The sequence below is a fragment of the Protopterus annectens genome, chromosome 13.part0 (assembly GCF_019279795.1).
Source record: "Protopterus annectens isolate FY-2018-M chromosome 13.part0, PAN1.0, whole genome shotgun sequence".
Taxonomy (NCBI): domain Eukaryota; kingdom Metazoa; phylum Chordata; order Ceratodontiformes; family Protopteridae; genus Protopterus; species Protopterus annectens.
The window spans coordinates 818,879,184-818,905,283 of NC_056747.1; the positions used below are offsets into that span (position 1 = coordinate 818,879,184).

At 43.8% G+C, this 26,100-nt stretch overlaps 1 protein-coding gene and 1 pseudogene across 3 annotated transcripts in view; one reads left to right on the forward strand and one right to left on the reverse strand.

The window, feature by feature from the left end:
- The window catches only part of BRIP1 (BRCA1 interacting helicase 1), a 2,367,390-nt gene that overhangs the window by 1,374,967 nt on the left and 966,323 nt on the right, over window positions 1-26,100 (forward strand). The gene's annotated exons all lie outside the window — the stretch shown is intronic.
- Window positions 1,373-1,456, reverse strand: LOC122788472 (annotated as a pseudogene).

The following is a 26,100-nucleotide window of genomic DNA, read 5'->3' on the forward strand; positions in this document are numbered from 1 at the left end:
TATCCCATGCATGGATCCCCTTAATTTATTTATGGTATGATCCCAGTTATTCTCAATAGAGGTAATATGTAATTATCAAGCATGGGATTGGTGAGGCCATTCTATAATCAAATGGGATAGGTTATTTCAAGCACAAAAAAGGAAAGTGGCTAGGCTTAAAATAGCCTGCAAAAAGGTAGCTAGCCTAATACTCACCTTTAAACCTATGAATCTGTATGTAAATAAACTGCTGTATCAGTTAGAAGCTTTTAAGCACAGGCCATCATCAAAGTCTAGGAATACGCCACTTAAGACGTATGTACCTCAGCTAAGACTTGAACCCTGACCCTTCAAGTTACCATTATAGCTTTTCTATCATTATCTAACCCCAATAAACTAAGTGACTAAGTAAATATTATGCTGTGATGTAGATAAATGTAAATGTATAGTAGCTTTTTCTCCTGTCTTGTTTTTTTTTTGTTTTTTTTTTACTTAAATATGTACAAGGGACGGATGAAGCTTCAAAACCATTGCTGAGTTGCTTCAATAGCTTAATAGTAAAATAGCCAAAAAGGTCATTTGTAGGGTGCAGTCTCAAATCCTCTTGAAGCACATACCACTTTACTGATATGCTTCTGCACTCTGACCAGAGTCTGTGCTTCCACAAGCTTTAAACTGATATAGCAACTTGTCTATATTCTGGAGATGTGTATGTGGACATGGGAGTTGAAGCTATCAGTATGGGGTTATGGCATTTAGGCTTCCTGAAAAGAAAGTATGCTGTAATCTTGACAGTCAAACCTTAAACCTTGATTGTAATCTCATAATGTGGGTGCAGATGTTGGGCAGGTTAGTCATGGCAGCATAGCTGATTTACTCGGTAGCAAAACACTTGGCTCATCTGCTTGGGAAACTGAAGTTTATAGAAGTAATTACTTGTTGTTAATGCCGGATCTAATGACGTCAGGTTTCATTCTGCCCTCAAGTTATGGGTTCATATCCGATCCCTTGGATCCGACTCAGCTGTTGTTAAAGATTGTGGCAACCAAAGACTTTCGAGCTTCTCCTTTACTCACAATGCAACCACCCAAAGTACTTCAGATCTTGTTTACCACTTTGAGCGAAAGACGTGGTTACTGCATCTCTCGAGTTAAGTGATACCTTCTTTATCAAAATTAATATTTACTTAACTAAATTTGTTTAATTTTTAGGTCTATCTACTCTCCCTTGACTATTGCTCCTTTTATTAAAGCTTCTTCTAAATTAATCTTCCTTTTCTCTTTTTGTCTCGTACATCCCGTACTCCTGAATGCTATTATTTATATTCTCTTCCTTTGCTGCAATTGTTTAGCTTTAAACTGCCTTTGCTGGTATTTCGTTACCTTTGTTTTTCCATAGCTGATGTTTAGTTTTCAGTTAGCAGTAATCACGCCTCTGATAAACCTCATTGGCTATGGCACTGCCACTGTGCAAAGATTTCATAGCTGATTTTTTTTCTGTTCTTAAAAAAAAGTTTTTTTTCTCTGTTCAAAAAAAAAAAAAAAAAAAAAAAGTTATCACTTCTTTACGTCTGGCTAACTTCTGGTGCACTATCTATCTAATTTTGATGTTATGGCTGACAAGGAGAAAGGCCTGTGGGTTCAAAAATGCCTCCCGCGTGGGCACTAAATTTGTTTTTCAGATGCACACACTTTGTGTATATTGTTTAGGGCCCCTGCACTTGCAAGAAGAGTGTGCCACATGCCATGGTTGTAATCTCAGAGCTATTACGGAAAGGAAAGATAAACTCATTCTTAAAGGATTGCTTCATTCCTCGTTCGAAGAAGCTTTGTCTGGAGCTTCACCAGTGAAATCAAAGAAATCCAAATTGCCATCTCTGAGCTATTCCACTTCCTCCTCAAGGACATCGGATCAGTCTAGGAAAAGACCTCTATTGGATCCGACTCCTCCGTCAGATCATAAGAAAAGAAAAATGTCAGATCAGACTTTATCCTCAGATCTCAAACAAGAAAAGAAAAGAATTATTGGATCCAACCTCAACCTCAGATCTGAAACATAAAAAGAAATTATCCAATCCATGTACTTCTTCAAGCTTAATTTCCATACCAAAGACCAGATATTCCCCTTCCGTGGACCCTGTCCCCACCAGGGTCCCTTCATTCATTTTGGAAAGACCCAAGTTTCCATCTGTAATGTCCACATGCCTCTTCTATGAGTCTTATGGAAGAAGATGTGGAGAGATTAGTAAGAAGAATTTTCTCAGCACAGAGCCTGACAGATGTTCCTTCGGCTTCTACCCCTTTGGGTCAGGAGGTCCAATCTTCCACTACCTCTCTCTTACCAGTTCCTCCTCTGACTCCTTACATGGGCTCAAGAGTCCTTGGGTCCAAGCTGTCCAGTTCCGAGTCAGCTCCAAAGTTTTCCAAGACCTCTCTGCACTTCGGGGCCTCTGCATGGGTTAGTTTGACTCTGACCTCTACCTCAGGGGGTTCTCCTCGGACCAGGGAAGGACTACGGTCCAAAAGCTTGCCTTTTCAGACCCAGGATCCTATCCATCTCTGAGAGGTCTGCCTTTGAGTTTATGGAGAGAACCTGGTCTGCCTCGGCAACACAGATGGTTCCCACCCCCTTGGATCCTCAGTCCGCAACCTTACCATCTCTGCGCTTGGAGTCTCACCTCTGTTTTCTACAGGGACAGCTAGTACCAAAACCCCAGGCTTCCCAACAGGGTGTTCCAACAACTTCTGATACCTCCCCAGAGCATCCCACTGAGGAGATCCCTAAGAAGAAGACGTGCAAGAGGACGGACTTGGATTCCCCAGAGGAATCTATCACAGAAGATACAGACTTTGATGAAGGTGAAGGGTCCTCATGGTCACCTCCTGATGATGTCTCATTCGGTGACATCCTTGTAATCCTGAAACAGAGAGGTAACTGGAAGGCCAGCAACCGTTCATCCGAGGAGTCTGTATTCCTTGAGCCATGGTCATGGAGGTGGCCACTAAGAAGGAACTTGCCGAGGAGAGTTCCACTGTCCATCCCCCAACAAGGAGTGTTGTTTGATGGACAGCTTTGGGAAGCGTGTCAATGCTTCAGCAACCTTCGTATTGAGGTCACTGAACTATCTGACACATTTAACCAGGTTACAGAGAGACATCATAAAGGAGTTTTTTGACACACTGAAGATCCGTTTCTGAAGAAGTACAAGCATCTGTGACTTTCAGTTGGCTACACTGCAGTCAATTTCCAGTTCTTCCATGAGGCTGATTTTGCATGCAGCCGAAGGAACCTCAAAGGCAGTGGGTTCAGGTGCTTCCATAAGGAGGCACGTCTTGATGCCCTAATGTGATTTTGTGGATCCCTTCAAGTCTTCATTTGTCAATTCTTCTTTTGACAGCACGTCTTTGGCCCTAAGGTAAAAGACACATTAACCAGGTGTGAAAAGGATGGAAAGACCCTATCTGCCATGGGTGAATGCTTTTACACCCCCTCAAAGATCCTTTCCCAGGAATCAATGAGGTAGTGGAAAAATGTGGTTCAAAAAGTCCCAGGAACCTTTTCAGGACACACATGGAGGTAGTTCCCCCAGGGGTAGAGGCGGGAACACCATTGGTAGATGCCGACTCACAATGGATGTGGCCCATGAAACCAAGAGTCCAGAGATTCTTTCTTTGGCAGACCCTTCCAGTGTTCGTGAAAGGAAGCCTTCGTTGCTCTCTTCTGGAGGCAATCGGGGGTCGACTTTTCTCTGCACTTGAGAGCCTGGCTAGGAATAACAGATACTTGGGTGTGGATGATCACTTCTAGAAATTATATAATACCATTTTTCCTTCTTCCTCCAACTTCAAGAAAAATCCCCGGTGTTCCACCTACTCAGAGGGAACAAGTAGCAATTCAGGTACAAAACCTACTAGAAAAAAGGGTCATTCAAGAGGTCCCGCTAGACCAGATAGAATCCGTAACATACTTGAGGTTCTTTTTAGTGCCAGAGAAAATGGGACTGGCGACAAATTCTGGATCTCAGCAACCTAAACAAGTCAGTTTGACACTCCCAAGTTCCAGATGGTTATGGTTCAGTCCGTTCTCCCCTTTTTGGGTAAGGACGACTGGATGTGGTCGATAGACTTTCAGGATGTGTACTATCGCATAAAGATGAACAGACAATCCAGAAGGTACTTAGGCTTCTGGCTGGGAGCCAGTCACTACTAGTTCAGAGTTCTGCCCTTTGGTGTCACCACATCCCCCAAGGTGTTTACCAAGTTCATATCAGTAGTTGCAGCTCACTTGAGACTGCAGGGATTCCAGATCTTTCCATATCTAGATGACTGGCTCATTTCCTCCCCGACCAGGCATTAACTGTCAAGGGCAAAAGACCAGGTTCTCCAGACATGCTCTCTTCGGGGATAACCATAAACTACAAAAATCTCAATTAGAGCCAATTCAAGGTTTAGAATTAATAAGAGCATAGCTTCACTACCTCCCTCAGAGTTCAGATAATAAGATCACAAGTCAGAAAAATAATCTGCAGTACCAGGATTTCAGCCCATTTGGCTCTTAAAGCTCTGGGTTCAGTGGCAGCGGCTATAACTCATGAACTGTTAGCCACATTTTACATGAGGATTTTACAGTGGACATTAGCAACACAATGGTCAATACTCTACCAACCCCTGTTAACTCCGGGTCTATATTATATAAGCAAATGCTTAAAAAAGCGAACGCTGATTGATCAATCTTATGTAAGCGAAAGCTTACAATCTCGAACTGTCAGATCAGCGATTTTTTTCATAGGGAAAAAAATTGCTGATCCAAAGCACATACACACAACACAAGCACACCAAACAAACAGAAATCCACACACACATACACCTAAAATCTGACACCTAACCCTACACTAAACTATGCACACACCACTAACTATCCACTTATCTTAACCCTAACCCTAAGGTCCGTCACTATCGCACACTCACCTCACCCACTCCGTAACCCTAACTCACCTAAATCCGCCCTAACCCTCATGTCCACACAATCGCACACATACCTAACCCGAGCCCTAACCCTAACTCACCTAAACCACCCTAACACTCAATCCACACAATCGCACACTTACCTGAATCCGACCCGTAACTTTCCACCACAGCACTGAAATTACCGAAGCAACAGAAACGGACAACCAAATTCTTTCCCTAGGAAAAAATTAGAGTTTCTGCTGCTTTGATATTTTTCACTTTCGCTAAAATAAGGTCGATCAATCAGCAGTCGCTTGTTTGTGTTCGCTGATCTAATATAGACCCTTAACTCCAATATGAATCACCCACAGATGCAAGGGAGATCTGAGGTAGTAGGATCAGTCGGATCAGGTTCTATAAGGCCATCCATTCATTCCTCCTCAGCCCAAGGCCATAGTGACCATGGATGCTTCCCAGTTTGGTGGGCATTATCTTGGCAAGACAGTCCAAGGCACTTGGTCCCCTGAAGAGGCCAACTTGCGTATCATTGTTCTAGAGATGAGAGCAGTGCTTTTAGTACTGCAGGCCTTTCAAGATGCTCACCCATCAGGGACAATTGCAATTGAAGTGGACAGTATATCAGTAGTTTGGTACATCAGTAAACAAGGAGGGTCCAGATCTTACCCCTTGTGTTGAGAAGTGCTCAGGGTGTGGCAATGGGCAATCTTATCCAACTGCTTTCTTGGAGCAAAGCATATTCTGGGGGAAGTCCAGCTTGATAGACAAGCTGAGCAGGTGCATTCTTCTACCTCACAAGTAGTTTCTCAGCGAGAACGTGACTGAAATGATTTTCCACAAGTGGGGCCAGCCTTGCTGCAGTCTTTGTGTGTCTCTCCTAAACAACAAATGTAGCTGCTACTTTGCCCTAATCCCTCCACAACCTTTCCTGTCCAACACACACTTCAACTTCCCATAAACCTTTTACATGTAAGCTCTACTCCAGTAAAAGGAGGTTTGTGTACTGGGCACATTAAAAAAGCTCCTATATATAACATCCTTGAATTTTTTGGCCCTACTTTTTAAAGAAGGAGCTAGTTCTTTGACAGTTAAGGTCCAATTAGCAGCAATATCGAATTTTTCACATTGGATTTGATGTTTTTTCCATTGCCTCTCATAAGCTCTGCAAATCTTTTTTACGAGGCACTCTTCTTTTAAGGCCTTCCATTAAAGACCCTACTCCACCATGAGATCTAAATCTGGTACTGAAAGCACTTATCTATCCTCCCTTTGAACTAGCAGCTTGGTGTGACCTTAAATATCTCTCGTGGAAAACAATATTTCTAGTTGCCATTACTTCTGCCAGATGAATTTTTGAGATTCAAGCCTTGTCTAATGCATGCTTTCTCCCTAAGGTGGTATTAGACTCTAATATCAGTCAGTCCATTCGTTTGCCAGTGTTCTTTCCTAAATTTACTAACAATGACGAATACATATACTGGATGTTCACAGACAATTAAGTATTTATCTACATAGAATGAAAAACATCAGGAAAACTGACCAATTATTATTCCGTTTTCAGTAATAAAGTTGGGGAATCCAATTGCCAAGATAACTTTAGCCAGGTGGCTAACTGATTGTATTTCTTTTATTTATAAAAAATTGGGCATTCCCTTATCAAAACCATTACAAACTCATTCAACTAAATCCATGGCAGTTTCTTCAGTTTTCCAGTTTAGAGCATCCATGGATGACATTTGTGCAGCAGCAACTTAGGCTACTCTCCCCATACCTTTATTACTCATTACAAAATGGATTTGGTCTCCAGAGGTGGAGAATCATTTGGTTCAGTGGTGTTCAGGATTATGCTTCCTCAAGTCCACCCTGGATTTTAGGTAGCTGGAGACTCTGTCCCACAGCTTGAGGACAAAATGAAAATGGACAGCATCTGATAAAGAAGTTATGTACTCACCATAACATTCCATCTATGTTGTCCATTTCAATTCTTCCTCAACTTCCCACCCTTCAACCCCCATTCTTTGGAAACTACTGGAAGAGAGAGTGGTTAGGGAACGTCACTTTCCTGATATTGAGCTCTAGATAGTCTTTTCACTGCATGATGGCTAATATTTCTTTCTGCAAAAGTCTGCAAACAAGATCTGAGGTACTTGGGATGGTTGCATTGTGGGTAAGGGAGAAGCTTGAGAGTTTTTGGTATCCATGAGCTTTAGCAACAGCCAAGTCAGATCTGAGGGATCGAATCTGAACCCCTAAGTTGAGAAAGAATGAAAATGGACAACACAGATGGAACGTTATGGTGAGTACATAACTTCTTTTTTTTTTAACTCACCCCTAGTGTTTTTTTCTCACAGGATGATTACTTGTCACTAACTATACATCAGACATTAACATAATCTATATTACCAGTACTGAATAAGTGATAAGTGATCATTGCTATTACACATGATTAAACATTTACAAGCAGGGGCCTGGGAGATGAACCATTTACATGCTGCCTGTGTCCATTAGAGACATAGGTGCCAAACCTGGGACAAATTTCCTGTTCCCCATCCAGCTGTCCAATTTGCACTTGAATTGAATTATGGATGAACTCTGCTTCACATGGATGGGAAGCCTATTCCAGAGAAGCAGTAGTCTCTGGTATACATACGTGCCTCACCAGCAGGTCCTGTTTATATCACGGGCAAGGTTTATGTCTTTAAATGGATAATTCTGGTGCTGTTTATTTTGTGAATATGCAGGAGTTCTTCCAAGGTGGGGTTTGACAGTGCCTTGTATGCCAGGAATAAGTCACCCCTCAACAGCCTGTAGGAGACGGAATACACAGGGGTAGGGCTTTGAAGTGGTATCTATAGGGCATGTTGCTTAAAATCTGTGTTCGTTTAGTAAGGAACCTCTGTGGATGTTCCAGTTATTGGATGTGTTGGGTTACGTACATACCAAAGGGCGCATTGTACTCTATGGTAGGTATGATGTATGCTGAATACAGTGGAACAGTGACCTCCTTGGACCTAGATGCCATACCTCTGTTTCACAACATAGAATGATTTCCTCACTACTATAGACATGTGATGGTCAAAGGCTAGATTACTGTTTGTGTGTTTCCCCAAGTCCCTGATTACTAGGCCAACTCTTGGGGTGTGCTGTCAATATGATAAGTATCAGGGGTGGATGACTTCCCGAAGGATACTGTTATGTATTTCTGGTAATTTAGTTTTAGTCCATGGCTCTGACACAAATTATTTGTCTGTGTCAACACTTGCAGTGAAACATTAGTGTTGATGGAGGATTCTATAACTGCTCCTAATTTGCAGCCAAGTTAAGATTTAGTCAGCTAGAAGCCCTTTACTTCAGGTAAATAAATGCCAAAAAATAGCAGTCCTAGGACCAATCCTTAAGGGACTGTGCTTGTGACTGCGTCTTTGGGTCCTGTCTTTGATTCATCTGGCTATCCACCGGGTGACATAAGTGTTTAAACCTAACCTCTTGACTTTGTCAACAATGCTGGTGTGGGATATTGTGTCAAATGCCATGGCCAGGTCAAGATAAACAGTGTGAATGGTTTTGCCCTCATCCATTGCTTTGGTGACCTTCTCAAAGAAGTCCATCAGGTTGAATAGGCATGACCTGCCCTTGATGAAACCAAATTGGGTTGGTTGCATTGTTAGGAGGTTTCCTTTGTTAGTGATCATTTCCATGGTAATTCTTTCCATGGATTTGCATACGAGACTGGTGAGACTTAGAGTCTGTAGATGGCCCAACTTTTTGCAGAGGGTTGACTGATGATGTTATCCATTCACGAGGCATGAAGCTTGTTTGGAGGCTACAGTTAGTTCTTCCAAAGGGGTAACAGGTAATATTTCACTTTATTTAGAAGACATTCTGACCTCCCTGATTCTGAAACAAAATCTTCTGCTCTTAGTATTTCTGGTTCTACGTGTCAGGTGGCTTGTCACTCTATCAAGTGTAGCTGTGATGCTGCTGTGTGTCATGAGGTGTTATTCTTGGCTTCACCTACTGTCTTTACCTGAAGACATTAAGGGCAAGTTGCTGATGCTTCTTTGGATAATAAAAATCTCTTTGGAACTGCTGCTGCCAATATGTTTGTCTCTCCAGGAAAAAGGTAAAGCTTTGCAGGATACTGTCCTACTAGGTCTGCTTTTGTACACAGGCATCCTCGTCAGGCCACTTAAGGCAGAAGGGGGGCTAGGCAAGCTCCTCCTACTAAGTCTTCTCAGTCTCCTGTGGCTTTAAAGCCTCCTTTATCTGACAAGCCTGCTTCTCTTTGACATCTTGTCCCCCTTCCCTTTGGTCAGTTTCACTTGCCTCTTCACTTCTCCGTCTTCCAAATCAGCATCTTGTTACCTTGGTTTCTTGGGTTCTATCTTTCATCAGTCAGGGTTACTTAATGGTGTGAATGTTTCTTCCTCCTTTTTCATGGATTACCCAGTCTTCTCTGGGACAACTTCCTCATTTCTCAGACGTCCTTGGGTCCCTGGTGGACCAGGGAAGTATTCACCTTGTCCTCTTTTCACAAGAAAGAAAGGGATTTTACTCCAGGATGTGCCTGTTCCATTGAAAGGAGGGCATTTGGAGGCCTATCCTGGATCTCTCTTTGCTTACCAGCTTTCTCAAGGTTCCTTCTTTTCAATTGCTTACTCTTCAAACCCTTTTTGCTGTGGTACTACCCCAGGCTTTTCGGGTGTTCTTGGATCTGAGGGATGCTTATCTTCTTATTACTGTTCACTCATTTTTCAGGAAGTTTTTATGCATCTCTGTTTCTTCCTCTCATTTTCAGTTCTCTGCTTTGCACTTTTGTCTCTTTACTGCCCCAATGGTGTTCACAAAATGCCTAGCTCCTGGGATTGCCTTTTGCAGTCTCTAAGGCATTCAGATTTTCCTTATCCAGACAATCTGATGCTTCAGGAGCTTTCTCCAAATTGCCTGTTACAAGATCTGGAGTTCACCATATCTCTTCTCCAAGGTCTGGGGTTCACTATCAATTTTCAAGTCTGTCTTGACTCCTTGTCAGGATCATGTGTATCTGGGTTGCAGGATTCTGACAGTGCTAATGTTGGTTTCTCTTCCACCTCCAAAAGTTCTGTTCTTGACAGCTTTCTTTCTGTCTCTACTTCCTCTACCTGCTATTCCAGCCAGAGAGCATCGCGCCCTGGGAGTCATGGCCTCTTCTGTCCCAATCCTTCCTCTTGCCAGACTGCACATGCGGAAGCTTCAATGGTACCTCAGCTCAGTTCATCTTTGGCTTTGCCACCCTCTAGATTTCAGTATGCCTCTCCTTCCTTGTCTAATGTGGTAATTTGAGTGGTGGATTCAGCAATTTTCCCTCAATCCAGGCTTGCCCTTTCAGCCACTGATTCCTTCTAAAGAACTGCTCACTGATGCTTCAGACGTTGGGTGGGGTTGCTTCCTGTGGTCACCTGAAAGTTTAAGGTCACTGGGCCCACCATCAGATGTTAGATCATGTAAACATCAGAGAGATGAGAGCTCTGATTTTTCCTTTTCAGCCCTTGCTCGCTCCACGCCCTCTGAAGGTTTACCCGGACAATGCCACAGTAGTGTGGTATGTCAACAAGCAGAGGGCACAAAGTCTTACTTCTCTGCAGGCTGACTCTTTAGGCCTGAGATCTGTCTCTCAGTTATCAGTTTAGTCTTCAGGCAATATATATTCCTTCAGAGTGCAGTCAAGTAGTAGACTCTCTGCGCAGGTCAAAACGTCAAGCTCACGAATGGAGACATGTTTCTCGACATAGTCCATCGATGGGGTATTCCACAAGTAGATCTTTTTGCCTTCCCTCTGAACAAGCACCTCTCTCTTTTCTGTTCCAGAGTGCCGTGCCATCTGGCATGGAAGACGGACACCCTTTCTTTTCCTTGGAAGGGGTTGTTTCTTTATGCCTTCCCTCACCTTCCTCTACTTGCAAGAGTCCTGGAGAAGATTCATTGGGACTCACCAAAAATGTTCCCTTTTGGCTAAGATGGCACTTGTTCCCCCTCTTTGCATCTCGCCAGGGACAAACACCAATAGTTACCTCACTGGATGGATTATCTGACACAGGACAAGTGGTCACTCATCCATCCTCACTTGTCCACCCTTCAGCTGATACTGTGGGTGATAGGATTTTGATCCCTTTTAGGCATTTATTTTCTGAAGATGTGCTCACGGTTTTACAGGAGACAAGAAAGCATGCAACCAGAAAGTCTTATTTGCCCAAATGGAAGTGATTTACTGTCTGGTGCCATGCTCATAACCAGGACCCTTATTCATTGGGGGTACCACTGGTTCTGTCTTGTTTGTGTGAGTTGCTCCAGCCTACCTTGGCTTATTCTTCTGTAAATCCCCATCTGTCAGCTATTTATGCCTGTCTGCCCTTGACTCTTCCTGTGACGTTTTGCTTTGAAATCAGTTTCTTAAAGGCATCCTGCATTTCAGGTCCCCAAGAAGGCCTATTCCTCCTCCTTGGGACCTTAATTTTTTTTAGATAAATTGACACAGGCTTCTTTTCAGCCTGCAGGTTCAGCTTCTCTGCAACTTTGTACCTGGAAAGACTGTCTTATCGCTTGCTTTTACTTCTGCTTGGAGGGTTTCTGAGCTTCAGGCCCTTATGGTCATCCCTCCATTTTTAGTTTTTCACAAGGACATGATGTCCCATCGCACTAATCCTTCTTCTGCGCCCAAGGTTGTTAATGAGCTGTGTTTGAATCAGGCAATGCCCTTCCTTTTTTCCTTCTCAGTTTAGTAGTGAAGATCCTTTATACCTTGGATTTGTGTAGACAGCTAAAATGTTATTTGGATAAAGCTAAGGACATTCATAAACCTGACCAGTGTTTTGTTTCATTTCATCTCATTGTTTCTTAGTAAACCATGTCCTCCTCGATTTCTAAGGCCATTTCTTTTGTTATTCTTTTCATGGCAGGTGTCTGTCTTCTTCAGTTAGATCTCACTCCATTAGGGCTGTTGCCACTTCTTGTGCTTTCTTCAAGGGGTTGGACACCAGTTCCTTCCTTGGAGCTGCTACTTGGTCTTCTGAGCATACCTTTAATAAGCATTGTAAATTGGATATTGTTTCTAGGGCCAGAGCAGGTTTTGCTAGAGATATTCTGCATGGATTTGTTGAGGGCTCTTCCCAGCCTTCCACCTCCCAATCCTCCTGTTGAACTTTTGCACTCTTCTTAAGGTAAAAAAGTACTGCAACAGTGATATAGAAGTACATAATACAGTTATCTTACCATAACAGTAAATGTCCTTCTCTTCACTGTTGCATTATTCGCACCCTCCCTACTCTCCCTGTTTTGTATTTTGTTTGGTTTCCCTCCTGGCTGAGGGTCTACCTTTTCTGTCTGCATTTTCTCCTTCTGGATGTTCATGGCCTTTGTTTTATGGAGACTGTTTTCTTCTGGGGCAGTTCATTTCTGGGTAACTGCGTTCATATATCACCTTTATGCCCTCTGTCCTGAACGAGGAGCATACATATGACGTGTGGTGTGTACTCGATCTAAAGGCTGTGGTAGACTGGCCAGACATTGGGCTATCCTTTGCAGGAAATCCCTAAGGTGAAGAATACTGCAACAGTAAAGAAAAGGACATTTACTGTAATGGTAAGACTTTACACAACTGTACTTCCTCAGTAGTAGTAAAAAGATTACCAGTGAAAGTAATGCCATTGTAGGTCAGTCAACTTTGCATTGTACAATATGTTATGTAACATCTTGCGTTGGCATTAGTGGAGTAACGCATAGATATTCTTCTTTTTATAAGAAGGCATCTGTTATCAAGGGGTCATATAAATTTATCTCACTCTCTTCTTTGAAGTCTTGAGTGCAGAGTTATATAGATGTTCTTCATCTCACATTGCTGCAGTCCTGACACTTGGGTAGTCCGCTGTCCCAGTCGGCCCGAATACCAAAGTATAAGGCTGACGTCGGTCAAGGCGCATTATTCTGACGTCAGGACGTCAGGGTACAAATGCGCATGACCGACGTCATTTCCTCAGTCTTTTTTGCCGCATGGTCCGATGCAGAAGCAGTTTTGCAAGTGCAGGTTGGCGTTCTGAGATTTTCCGAAGTTGGAGTTTCAGACCGAATCCAAGTTGGCTAAGTACCCCGTTGGGGAATATTTTGGTTTTTTCTTGCCTCAGTATTTTACCGGATGTCAGAAAAAGTGAATAACTGTATTTCTTGTGGGAAACAGATACCTCATAGGGATTACCATACCTTGTGTATACCTTGCTTAGGGCCTGAGCACGACGTTGTTGGCTGTCGCTCTTGTGCTAGATTTAACAAACGCACTATTAAGAGAAGATTAGATTGTGCCAGGTTAGTTTTGGGAAGCGGTGTAATTATAAAATGCCGTCGGATGCTCCGACAAAAAAGCGCAAGGACAAAACAGCAAAGCCTAGGCTGGAAGAACCGTCCGTACCGGACGTCGGTTCTTTAGAGGGCTCGGTGGAGCCAGAGGTTCAGCCAGAAATTTCTTTGGAATCCCAGGGAGAGACTTTATTACTGCAAGATGTAACTTCTCAGGAGGTAGGCCAGGCGGAAGGGGCTTCTCAGGTAGCTGTTCTTCCCTCACTTCCTAAGGTGGTTAGGCCCTCCCCTGCTGTTTCCAAGGCTTCTCCCAGGGGCAGGCCAGGTTTTGTTTCAGGTGTTACCCCTAGTTCTTCAGGGTCTGTACCTAAGAAGCATATGCTTAAGATGGCAGAAGATTTGATTACACTGATTAGAGGTTCTATGCCCCCTCCTGATAAGAGGCCTAGGGTGGAACCTGAGCTTGGGAGTTTTGAGCAGTGTTCGGATGCTTCTGAGTCTTCGGCTGAAGACTTGCAGGAGTATTCCCCTTACTCTGATTCTGATGTAGATGATTCTACTCCTTCTGCTTCTCCTCCTGAGGATTTTTCATTTTCAGAGACTCTTCATTCCATGAGGGAGCATTTTAAATGGGAAGGTCAGGATTTCTCTGATTCCAGGAAAAGGCTTAGGGAATTTTTGTTTCTACCCCAGCATAGGCCTTTAGCTATACCTCCTGTTCTAGATGTGGTGGAGGATGTTTTTGCAGAGGCTTCTCTGAACCCTGATTCTTTGCCTCCTGCTCCAGTTAAACCGGATAGATATTATAGGGTGCCTGAAGCTCATAAGTATCTTAAGAGTCCTAGGGCAGACCCAGAAACTGTTTCACAGGGGCCTAAAGGTGTTAAGGCTTCTGTTGTTAAAAATCCTGTTCCTCCAGATAAAGAGGCAAGGGCTTTGGATAGATGGGGAAAGAAAGTGTATACTTCTTCCACTTTGGCCATGAGAGCTTTGAATTGCCAGTTTCACATGTTGAAATACCAAAATTATCTCCTTTCACAATTGAAGTCTAAGGTAGATGCTTTGGCGGAAGGTATTGAGTGTAAAGAGTTGCAGGATTTAGTTCATGTTTCTGAACAGGTGGGTAAGCATTCTTTGCAATGTGGTTTTGATGCTGTGCAGGCCTCTTCGAGGGTGGCTGCCACTGGTTCGGTTCTTCGCAGGCACGCCTGGTTGAGGGATCAGAATTTAGCTGAGCATGTGAAGACAAGGATTTTAGATGCTCCTTTACAATCTGATGTGTTGTTTGGTTTGCCTGTGGAAGCAGTTCTAAAGAAAATGGAAGACAAGGCTAAGTCTATGCAGACTGTTAAAGATTTTTTGCAGGTTCAGCCTCCGAAGTTTAGTAGAAATTGGCCTACCAAGGGGTGGACATATCCTGCTTATGATTCCCAGTCTAGAGGTAGGTCTAGACGTGGTAGGGGCAGAGCTCAAGGTTCTTTTAGGCCTAGAACAGGGAGTTCACCTGCTCAGTCTTCTGGTGAGGGCAGGGGTCAGTCCTTTCGTAAACAGACCCAATGACCTGCCTTTTCAGCTGCCAGAATCTTCTCGTCTGGCAGCACCTTTGGGAGGAAGGTTGGCACTTTTCAAAGAAAACTGGAGTTTAATTACCCAAGACAGATGGGTATTGGATATCATTCACCACGGTTACAGGTTTTATTTCCATACCTTGCCTCCTTTCAAAGGCATGCCAGACATTCCTCCTCAACAAAGGAAAGAGGCTCACAAGCAAATTTCTCTGTTGCTCCAAATAGGGGCCATTCAGCCGGTTCCTGTGCCAGAAAGGGGCCTAGGATTTTATTCTCGCCTGTTCCTAGTACCAAAAAGGGGAACACGTGGAGACCAATTTTGGATCTGTCTATCCTCAACACTTATCTGGACATTCCCAAGTTCAAAATGTTGACGTTACAACAGCTTTTACCTCTGCTGGGCAAAGATCACTGGATGGTAACTTTGGATCTCAAGGAAGCTTACCTTCATGTTCCTATCAGACTAATTTGCAGGAAGTATCTGCGTTTCGAGCTGGGAATTCTCATTATCAGTTCTCTGCATTGCCCTTTGGCTTATCTACTGCGCCCAGAGTATTCACAAAGGTTCTGGCTCCAGTGATAGCTTTCTTCAGGCTAAAAGGAATACAAATCTATCCTTATTTGGACGATTGCCTGTTTCTGGCTCAAGGAAGGGACGTGCTTCTTCAGCATTTGGAATATGTGATAGCAGTGCTAAGATGCCTAGGGTATTCTGTGAACGAAATAAAGTCCAGTCTAGTACCCTCTCAAGACATGTGCTTTCTGGGTGTGAGACTGAATACAGCAACCTAGATGGCCTTTTTAACCCCGGACAAACAAAAGAATCTTTCTCTTTACTTCCATCAACTATCTCATCAGTCCGGGCTGACTGCAAGGACAGTCCTTCAAGCCTTAGGGTTCATGGCATCTTGTATTCTGGTACTTCCCAATGCCAAACTGCATATGAGGAAGCTACAGTGGTATCTCAAAAATGTATGGACACAGCACTGCCAGGATTTGGACACTGTCATTCAAATAATACCTTGCATTCAAAAGGAATTTTTGTGGTGGGCTCAGGAATGTCACCTAAACAAGGGACTCTCTGTGACCCGGCCAGAGGCCAGTCAGATTCTTACGACAGATGCCTCAGACACAGCTTGGGGAGCTCATCTGAATGGAAAGTGGATACAAGACAAGTGGCCTGCCAGACTGCAGCATCTACATATCAACATGAAGGAGTTGTTAGCAGTCCAGTTTGCATTACTGGCTTTCAAGGATTTACTTCTTCCAGGGCAGGTGTTGATTCTAACAGACGACACAACTGTCATGTGGTACATCAACAAACAAGGGGGAACACATTCTTATCCTCTATGCAGGCAAGCAATGATTTTGTGGGAGACTGCGTTAAGCTTGCAACTGAATCTTCAAGCAAGGTTTCTGCCAGGAGCACAGAACTCCTTAGCAGATGTGTTAAGCAGGCAAATCATGGATCCCCACGAGTGGAAACTGGATCTTCATGTATTTCAGACATTGACAGTGTCATGGGGAACTCCAGACATAGATCTGTTCGCTTCTCCACTAAACCACCAGCTGCCAAAGTTTTGCACGAAAAGGTTTCATCACACAGCCTGGAAAGTGGATGCTCTTTCTTTCAGTTGGAAAAATCTTCATGTGTATGCCTTTCCACCTCTGCCTCTTCTCCCAAAGGTACTCCTAAAGGTCAGACAAGACAAGCCAAGGATGATTTTAATAGCTCCAGATTGGCCTCGGCAGCACTGGTACCCATTGCTGAGGAGTCTGGTAAGGAAGCCTCCATGGCCCTTACCTTTGATTCCACACCTATTGTCTCAGAAGGACGGGCATCTACTCAATGTCAAGCTTCACTCTCTTCATCTAACAGCCTGGCATATTCTGTTTTGAACCATAGCAGGTCTCAGCTTCCTCAACAAGTTTTGAATGTGATTATGGAAGCCAGAAGACCTAGTACAAGGAAAGTGTACGAGGAAAATGGAAGAGATTTTTATTTTGGTGTGCAGCAAAGGATTTGGATGTTTCTGAGCCAAATTTGAGTGTGGCTCTTCAATATCTTACTGAGTTATTGGACAAAGGTTTGTCTTTCTCTTCCATTAAGATTCATGCTGCAGCAGTTTCAGCTCACTATGATTGTGACCCACCATTGTTTTCTCATCCTTTGTTCAAGCAATTTCTTAGAGGGGCAAAGAATATAAGACCCCACGTAGAGCTCCTACTCCTGCTTGGGACCTCAATTTTGTGTTGGAGAAACTCACTCTACAACCTTTTGAGCCTGCAGCTACTGCTGAATTGAAATATTTGTCATGGAAGACTGCCTTTTTGTTAGCCATTACCTCTGCAAGAAGGGTGTCTGAATTGCAGGCCCTTATGGCGGGTGAGCCATACATGATATTGCATAAGGATAGGGGATCTCAACGTACTAATCCTTCCTGTATGCCTAAAGTGGTTTCTAGTGTGGCTTTAAACCAAACTATTCATTTGCCTACCTTTTATGCAAATCCCCAAAATAAGGGGGAAAGATTTTGCACACTTTAGATGTACACAGGCAATTACGTTATTATTTAAGCAGGACTAAGGATTTTAGGCAGTCTCAGCAGTTGTTTGTTTCTTTTGCTTTGAGTTCTCAGGGTAAGCCTGTGTCAAAACAAACTATTTCTAAGTGGATTGGGTTTTGCATTACTTTCTGTTACTCCCATCATGGCAAGGAGATTCCAGCTGGGATTAGGCCTCATTCCACTAGGGCTACTGCCACTTCAACAGCATTTCTAAGGGGTGGCAACTAAGGATATTTTGGAGGCAGCTACTTGGAGTTCAGTGCATACCTTCTCTAAGCATTACCACCTTCCTCTCTACTCTAAATCTAGGGCTGGTTTTGCCACTGCTATTTTACAGGGCATGTTGTCAGCTCCTGCTTCTTTGTGATTTGCCATACTCCCTTACCTCTGCTTTGGGATTCTACCCAAGTGTCAGGACTGCAGCAATGTGAGATGAAGAACATAGTACAGTTTTGTACCTACCATAAATGTAGATGTTCGAAGATCCACATTGCTGCAGTCCAATTTACCCTCCCTCCTTCCCCTCTGTGTTTAGGGGTGGTTGTGTGGGTGGCATTGTACTTTTCCGACTTTGTATATATATTTGGTACAGGGGTGTTTGGTGTGTTGTTGTTTTTTGGTTTGGCCTTATCTTTTTAGGGTCTTCTGACATCTGGGGCAAGAAAAGACTGAGGAAATGACGTCGGTCATGCGCATTTGTACCCTGACGTCCTGACGTCAGAATAATGCGCCTTGACCGATGTCAGCCTTATACTTTGGTATTCGGGCCGACTGGGACAGCGGACTACCCAAGTGTCAGGACTGCAGCAATGTGGATCTTCGAACATCTACATTTATGGTAGGTACAAAACTGTACTTTTTCATTTTTCAAGTTTGAGATTATGGTGTAGATATAATAGTTATGTGGTAATTAAGTTAGATATTTTCTTCAGATGGAGGATATCTTAAGTGATTGGTTTTATATAAGCATTGTTACTGTGAATGGCCATTAGGTGGCTGTGTAGACCACACAGTTGATCAGGATGCTGACCTTAATACTGGCAAACCGGATGATTCAGTTTGCAAAATCATTGTGTGTGATAAACTGTGACGTTTGAGGTGTTTTGCATTGCCATACCATATGAGTGGAGGTATATGCAAAAGCTGTGTATTATACGACTATTTATACTACTTCATCCTTTTTATTTGTCACAGTTTTGAGGTCATGGGATATAGAAGCATTCTACAGGGTGCACAGAAAATAATCACTGTGGAAAAAGATCTCAAGTGTGCACATTTTTCATTTGAGGAATACTTTGTTGATCTTGAGCATTTCTGGTGTTGATCACTTTTGTTTGTGACTTCTTTGGAAAACACTGAGAATTCAGTAGTTATGAGCATTTTGAAGGCTTGATGGTATGTCTTGGAAAAATGTTGATCATGGCTTGAGAATTTTATTTTTTTGTCAAGTGATCTCCTAGAAATGGGGAAAAAAATGGATGTTATATAGCCCAATCTCGCTTACATTCTTACTCTTGGGCTTGGAGCCGAACCTCGGCTCCGACTCGGCCATACTCTAGCTAGAAGTCTTTCAATTGGCTGGGCTAAGAGGTATCCCATACTGCACTGCTCCCTTTCCCCAGATCTCGTTTGCTGCTCGCAAAGCTCAAACGTGGTCTCGCTCTTGGCTGTGGCTGAGTATTACTTTTGTGTCTTAATTGACTCATTTTTTGCTCCAAAAGCTATTTTCATAGCTGCATCTGCGTGTATGTTGTGGTTGTTAAGCAGTTTTTGTGCTCCTTTTGTTTCTTGATCTACTTTACTGGTATCCCGTCAGCTATCTCCCTACGGGTTAGGCCCGTTTCAGTTAGTGGACCTAGTCCTCCCTTGGTTGTCTGTTTCCCTTCTGTGTTTGTCTTGTGCTTAGGTATCTATCCCCTCCGGGCTAAGACCGTTAAAGTTAGAGGACCTAGTCCTCCTTAGTGTTGTTTGTCCTTCAGGACCGTTTGAATTAGAGGTCCTGGTGTGTTGTCTGTAGTTTTAGTTATTGCTACCGCGCTTTTTGCTGGTTAGTCTGTGGTGTCGTATTTAGTATCCTGCCTACTATGTCTAAAGATACTAAAGGACATAAGCCTTTGGGCTTCAAGAAGTGTAGTAAATGTGGGTACAAGATGTCTACTACCGATGGGCCCTCAGTATGTGTTTATTGTTTGGGGGCTATACACCTTTAGCAATCTTGTGCCTTTTGTCATGCGTTCAGCCCTTGTGTTCTTCAAGAACGGAAGAACAAGCTGATACTGACGGGTCTACTGAAACCCTCCTTTGAGGAAGATTTAGAGAGGTCTTCTAGTGCTAAGTCCTCTCCTGCCAAAACATCTAAAGCAAAGAAACGTTCTCCGGCTCCGTCTGTTCTATCAGAGCCTCCAGAGAAAGTTACCAAATCTACTGTGGCATCCTCGGCTCCACTGTCTTCAGTGCCGAAGGAAGTTTCTGAAGCTACAGGTCCTACATTGGCTCCGAGTTTTTCGGAGCCGGTAACGGAGATGCTAGCTCAGAGCCAGTCTCCAATTCTTAGACCAGTCTCTCCTCCTCGCAGGTCTGCTTCTAAGAGGAGGTCTAGATCTCCCACCTTGTCCTCTAGGTCCTCCAGGACACTCCCTGATGTAGATTTGGATAGAGTGGTGCAGAGACTGCTCCAATCACTGGTGCTGGCTAAATTGCTTTTGGCTCCAGCCCAATCGGCTCCAGAGCCAGTCACACATCCATCATCGATAGATCCTCCTCCGAGAAAATCCCAGCCTTCAGAGCCAGAGCGGTCGACACCGTATGATGCTTCTAGGTCAGCTTCGATGGCCCATCCTGGCTTGTTGGCTGCGATCTCAGCTCCCACCCCATCGGCTCCGTCCACGGTGTCCAGGACTCCTGGTTCCTCGATCAGACCAGAAGGGGAGGCCTCAGGACGCTCTTCGGCTCCCAGCCTTCCACTCGGTGCTTCGGCTTGAGTGAGCCAGACTCTTGCTTCTGACCTTGTCCCCTCTGCTCCGAGAGATTCCACGGTTAGTCGATCTTCGGAGCCGGGGGGGGACCAGCTTTCGAGGTCATGCGGAGTGTGCTGGCCAGATCCTCAGCTGCATCATACAGTTCTGACACTCTTCCCCCTCCAGCCCCGGTAACCATCTCTGAGCGCCCTCTATCTTTGGACAGCAGAGACCCAAGGCCTCAGGAGACACCCATGAGTGGTCCCCCATTTTCTGAGGGCTCACCAGAGTTTGTGCCTGAGGAGCCCCCCAGAAAAAACGTGCAAGAGGAAGAACTTTGACTCCCAGGAAGAGTCTCTCACATTAGACACTGACCTCGAGGAATCAGAGGGGTCCCCCAAGTCGTCCTCTGAGGATATCTCCTTTTCTGATATCCTAGAGGTCTTGAAACAGAGAGGCGACTGGCCCGCAAAACCCCCCTCTGAAGAGGAGTCAGTGTTCCTGAAGGCCTTTGGGGCTCAGCCTTCCGCCTTCTGGGTCTCTGCACCCTTCAAACTCCTGGATCTGGTTTGTCGTAAGGTGTGGGAAACCCCTGACACTGTGGAACCAGTCCCCAGGAGACCCAACAAATTTCTGTCCGCTCCTGCAGACAAAGATTTTCTTACGAAAGGTGTCCCAGTAGATGCCATGGTGGTGGCAGCTGCCACCAAGAAGGAACTGGCTGAGACTTCATCTACCATCCATCCCCCTAACAAGGAGTCTAGGACCATGGACCAGTATGGGAAGCGTATGTTTTCTTCGGTGGTCTTTACTCTGCGGTCGCTGAATTACTTATCACATTTTACAAGGCTCCGAAGAGATCTCCTGAAAGAGCTTGGAGATACTCTGCAAGGTAACGTATCTGACGCAGTGGCTCAGGTCAATGTTCAGATATCTACCTTAAATTCTATAGCTAAGTCCTCCATGAGGCTGATCTCTTACGCAGCTAAAGGAGCTAGTAGGGCAGCGAGTTCCGGAGTCTCTCTCAGGGGACACTCCTGGATGCGCCTTTGTAATTTCGCGGAGGCCTTTAAGTCTGCATTCACCAACGCCCCTTTTGATGATTCCTCCTTGTTCAGAACCAACGTGAAAGACACTCTTACTAGGTGCGAGCAAGAGGGTAAAACTCTGTCTGCCGTGTGAATCTGTTTTTCCATGCCTTCTAGACCTTATCCCAAGAGCCAGAATGGTGGGAAAATGTGGTTCAAGAAATCGCAGAGACTTTTCCCTGATGCACAAAGTGAATCCCCCTCCAGGGGCAGGTGAGGGGTTGGCAACTCAGGTAGACGTCGCCCTAGAGGCAGAGGAGGCCCGCGTAACCAGGGAGACCTCGATTCCTTTCGTGGTCCTTCCTACCAGCGCTCCTGATGAGAGGCCCGACTGCGCTTCTCCATAGCCAGTCGGGGGTCGCATCTCACTAGATCCAGAAGCCTGGCAACACATCACTCAGGACCACTGGGTATTAAAAATTATTTCCGGAGGACATCACATTCCATCCCCCCCCCCCCCCCCGCAGATCAAAAGAATCCCAGATGTTCCACCCAAGCAGAGGGATTCTGCAGCTTCAGAAATTCAAAAGCTGCTAGAAAAAGAAGCCATCCAGCATGTCCCCTCAGACCAGCTTGGATTAGGGACTTACTCCAGATTCTTTTTGGTGCCGAAAGATTAGGGATAACTCATATGGTGTAACAGCATAACATTTACGTAAGTATGTTTGCTACGTGAAACAGTTTTGCTAGATTAATGCTGTGGATATGTGTTGCATGTGCAGCTGGGGTTATGGTAAAGTAATTTCGCTCCCTCCTTATTGACTACATTTGCTAGTTTACCCCTAGGATCCAATTAAAATTAGCCTGAAAATTGGTGTAAAATTAAAAAAGAATAAAACAAATTAAAGTACAGCCAACAACACTGCTTACATACAATCATACAAACCAAACCAAAAGCCCAAGGTAACTCTCAGAGTCAGTGTTAGCCCCGCTCTGCTCTCCCTCACTGTGCTTGGCTCGCTTTGCTCCCCTCCCTGCCCCCAAATCTCACCCGCCCCCACTAGTGCTAAATTTAAACCAGACTTTGCCACTCTCGTCCTGCTAAGTACCAATCAGCACCTCACACATCATTGAGCAACCCTGCCCCCTTAACCCATTTCCTTATCTCTCATTCTTCCACACACTGTTAGCACAGTCAGCCATCAAATTTGGCTCACCCCCTATCAAAATGCAAACAAGCAAAAAAGCACTTATTACCCAAATGTCTATACTGTTTCTATTTTACCATCTCACTGCCTAAGAACAAACACTTGACCATGGTATTCACTACCCAAATGGTCAGACAGACACCCACGACTTCACAAATAACACCAAACACTTTGCCTTCCACTGCACACCGAATATACCACCCTCTATAAAATACCACCCCTGTACAGCCACAAAGCATAATCCTAAAGACAAAGACTATATAAAGCTTATAAACAGACTCCTAAAGCTCAGAATATCTTGTCATTATAACTTTATAACACAATGAGACATTCATCCCAACCCTGGCCCACCCACACCCAATAACCTCCACTCCCCTACCACAACCCCCACAGTCAAGCTACCCATAAATACTCCCACTAGTTCCCTCCTAGCATTTCACCTAAATATTAGAAGTATTAACAATAAGATTCCCAACCTACACGTCCTCCTAGCAACCCACTCCCCAGACATTGTGTCTTACGGAAACCTGGCTAAAACCCAGTACTACTGACAATGAGATACTACCTCCAGGATACAATATTCACCAGTTAGACCGTGCTACAAGGAAAGGAGGTGGGATAGCAGTCCTTTACAAAAATACTCTAACCATTAATAGAGACACCATTCAACCTCCCCAATTCAGTAATGTGGAACTCCTCATAACCAAGCTACAGATTAACCAAAACAAACACTTGAACATTGTCTGTGCATACATTCCACCAGGCAACAACAATACCCTAGAAGATCTCTTTTACTGGTTATCTACTACCTATCCCCAAGAAACCATAGTTCTTGGTGATTTTAACACCGACTGGCACCCCTGCTTCTCTGCCCCCCCCCTCACTCATATAAATTTATTTGGGTTTAAACAGACCATAACCTCTCCCACTAGGATAAACAAACCAACCAACAAGGAAAGTATTCTAGACTGGATCCTAGTTAATAACCAACCCCAACTGTACACAGCTGGTACTCTCCCTAATGACCTCAGCGATCATTGTCTAACCTATATCATAAAACATAAGGCAGGAAACCCTCACCAGCCCAAATATAAAGCATTTAGAAACAGGAAATACTTTGATGCTGCTATATTCCAAAATGAATTAAAAGCAGTTGACTGGTCAAAACTAAAAAATCTAACATTAGAGGAGGCCATTGATCACTGTAACACTAAATTCCTAAGTATCCTTGATTCCCATGATCCAGCACGTACAATAAAAACTAGATCAAATACAGCACCATGGCTCACAAACGATACCAAAGCAAAAATCAATACTAGAAACAGAGCATGGGCCAGCTGGAGAACAACCAAAGCCCCACGACCATCTAAAATATCGTCAACTCAGGAATGATACAAAAAAAATCAATTTTACTGGATAAAAAAGCTTCGAACAAAATCTCCTACAAATACACCACAACAACCCTCAAAAATTCTGGGCAGGCTTAAATCAACTACTTTGTCCAGGTCACTCCACTACCCCAACCCCAGCTAACTACACCCATAGTTCCCCAGAGAGAATAGCTACCGCCTTTAGTAACTTTTTCACTGAAACAATCCAATCCCTAGCAAATCAACTAACCCCCTCTAACTTAAACCACATGCCTAATCTACCTAATAATCACTCGGAATTTGGCTTCCAACCAGTGTCCACTAGTTTTATCAAAACACTTCTAAAAAGTCTAAAACCTACCACCCTCGCTGCTGACCTCCTCCCTGCAAAGTACCTGCAAATAGCTACAGATGCCATTGCATATCCCATATCTATCCTCATCAACAGAACCTTATCCGAAAATGCTATCCCCTCCCTCTGGAAAATATCTCACGCCATCCCACTCCATAAAGTTGGTAGCTCCTCAGACATATCCAACTATAGACCCATTGCCATTCTTTCCCCATTAGCCAAAATAATGGAGAAATGTGTACACAAGCAACTAATGCAATACCTTTCACAGAATAACGTACTGTCCGACTCCCAGCATGGTTTCAGGCCATACCACAGCACCACCTCAGCCCTCCTTTCTGCCATAAACCAAAACAGGAATGACAATAGGCTAACCTCTGCCCTCTTTCTTGACCTGTCAAAAGCCTTTGACATGGTCAACCATGAACTTCTCATTCTTTCACTAAAATCTATGTCCACTACTCTTCTCTATTTTTATCAATAACCTCCACACTGCTATTCCCTAAAGCCACCTGCATCCAATACGCAGGTGATTCCACTCTCATCTGCTCAGCCACCTCCCCATCCAACTTGCAGATCTTAACCCAAAATACATTTAACACTATCGAGAACTGGCTCACCAATCAACGCCTACTTCTGAACCTCAATAAAACTAAACTTCTACTCTTCTCTCCCACTAGTAGATCCACCACACTTTCATTCTCTGTCACATCTAACAGTGGTACCACTATTTCCCCAGATAATCACACCAAATTGCTAGGGGTTATCATAGACAATAATCTCAAATTTGACCTACAGGTCAACAAAACCTTACAGACCATCAATAAGAAGCTTGGATCACTGTATAGAAACAAGAGATTTTTAACCCCACTGGCTAGGACTGCAATCGCCCGATCACACCTTCTCTCTACTCTCTTATATGCCTCACCTGTACTGTCAAACCTCAACAAATCCAAACTAGGTAAGCTGTCCCATAGCTACAATCATATTGCCAGATTCGCCACTGGCTCCACCTATAGAACCCACCACTGCCAGAACCTTAAACAACTAGAGTGGCTATAACTGCCCAGCTTAATTCAATTCAATCAACTCTTAGTAGCGCACAAAATTTTGTACCACCCTGAGGATACCCCCCTCACTTAAAAATATTATTAAGCCATATAGCAATCTAAGATCCCTACAGTCAGCCGATAAACTACTGGTCCAAACCCACAAAGCGAATAACTCTGCTGGTGAATCCTTGTTTGCCAACTTCACTGGCAAATCCTGGAATTCTTTGCTAAACTATATAACCCTACAATCCTCCAAACGTCTCTTAAAAAAAAACCTCAAACAGTATCTCAAAGTGAATTGGCTATGCCCATTTACCAACCCCAATTAAGTTATAAACTAAAAGCATATTCTGCAATTATCTAACTTGTAACTACATCACCAAGCTCTGCTTCCAGTCTGATGTCTTTTATTTTTAGTTGTCTATCCATGACAATTGTGAGTCCCTACTAGGGAACACTACTAACCCATTGTATATAATCACTTTGTTTTTATAATTGTTTACTAACTTCTGTGTAATCTATGTAAGTTTGTCTTTGTGGAGCTTTTCTCCCCGGGCCTCCGCTGGAAATGGACATGTATCCACTCAGACTATCCCGGCAAACAAATGTAAAATAAATTAAATCAGTGAGATGTTGGTTTAGTTTTATTTTAACGGAGATTATGTTGTCTAATTCTGTAACTGATGATGGGAAGGTGTTCCACAGCTTAGTTATGGAATGGGAATAGAGG